Below are 1,737 nucleotides of genomic sequence, written 5' to 3'. Positions count from 1 at the left end.
ATCGTGTTTTTTTTTTTTTTTTCTTTTTTCTTTTTTCTTTTTATATATATATATATATATATATATATATATATATATATATATATATATATATATATATATATATATATAAAAGATAGTTAAGTGGTAAATAGTTTTGGATGTAGTAGAACCAGAGTGAAGTGCCTCTATCTGACCAGGGGTCATATCAAAAATGTCACAGTCCTGAGCTTGAATCATTGCCTTTTATACCTTAATTAACAACGCAAAATACAGTTGATCCTAGATCCACACTTAATCTGCAAGAAATTATGTGTATGTGATCAGGCCTAATTTCAAGCTTGTTGCTAACTGGTCATTGTTGCTGGTGTCATAGAGCTGCTTGTGTTTGTTCTAGGTAAAGGAGAAAAGCTGCTGTGTGTTTTTCTACTTTGAACTGTGTACTGTTTGCTCATTATACCTCTTTCAAGGATGGTGCAGAAGCCATTCTAGACTGGCTCGCTATCATATTTAGGCTGAATGTTGCAATTCCAAATGTAGCCAATGTTTCATTTCCTTTTTCAGCTGTTGCTTTGTCATCAGTTTGTCACTGACCTTCAGGACTAGAGATTATATCTAAATTATGTCATCAGCCTCTGCTTCAGGATATTTACTTGTCATATTTACTTGTATGCATTGTATTGGATCAAATATTTTAATTGCAGATTTATTTCTTTCAGTGTATCTGACATATTGAATGTCTTATATTTTGTAACTAATAGAAGTCCAGCTTGCTCAAACTGCTTTCTATATGTGTTGGTGTAGAACACATTTGATAAAAAAAAATGAATAATCACACCCAAAAAGAACATTTGTGCTGAAGGAGCACAGCATGAAAATGTCATATTTTAATGTGTGATTCCTGACCATGAAGTTACAGTATGGTGCTAAGTTAATTTCCAGTCAAAATGGCCAAGTAAATGTGACTCTTTTGGCCTCTTCAGAACCTAGACCTTGACATCCTGAATATGTTTGGATCTCTTGGATTGTGAGAAGTAGAAAAAGACCACCAACATCTTAATGAACCTTGGGGTCACGAACGTTAAGTGTACCTGAGTGTCCATGCAGATTTCATTGTAAATGTATTGATAAAGTGAAAAGGGTATAATTCAGGAAAATTGATGGACACCTTAATTGAAAAATGTGACATATACATTTTCTGAGGCCCCTCTGTAATTTTCTAATATTTGTTTGGATTTATTTTGTTGCTGAAATATAAATATGTTGTAATGCAAGGTCATTTCGACTGGAAATTAAACCAATGAAGGGTGGTTTCAAATTTTGCACAGTGTTTAATATTTTAGGTGTTCAGTCCCATAATTGTTATGGACGTATAGCCACACTCCCTTTAAAAGGTCTGGCTGATTGCATATATTTGAATTTGGAATGTTAATTGGTATTAGCACGTCTGTTTCTAAACCAAATATATCACTCCTGCAAGATCTTTTCATGACTTATTATGAAGTCCTTTAAACAATTTAACTACATAGTTAATGCATGTTTTAAATGACACTAATTTTGAGCTGGTTTCAGTCTAGGCTCGTTCCTAGACTTCCTGTGAATAGGACATGGCTGAGAGCTGATCGTTTAAAACCACTGCCTCTTTAAAATCACTGCGTTCTCATTTTGACTAGCCAAATATCCCCCTGACAAATCCAGTTGCCTTCATTGTCAGGAATTACATGCTAAACTCTGGACTTTTTCGTAATATGCTGTTTC

The sequence above is a fragment of the Hoplias malabaricus genome, chromosome 17 (assembly GCF_029633855.1).
Source record: "Hoplias malabaricus isolate fHopMal1 chromosome 17, fHopMal1.hap1, whole genome shotgun sequence".
NCBI classification, from domain to species: domain Eukaryota; kingdom Metazoa; phylum Chordata; class Actinopteri; order Characiformes; family Erythrinidae; genus Hoplias; species Hoplias malabaricus.
The sequence above is the reverse complement of the archived record's forward strand: the minus strand, read 5'-3'. Positions refer to the sequence as shown.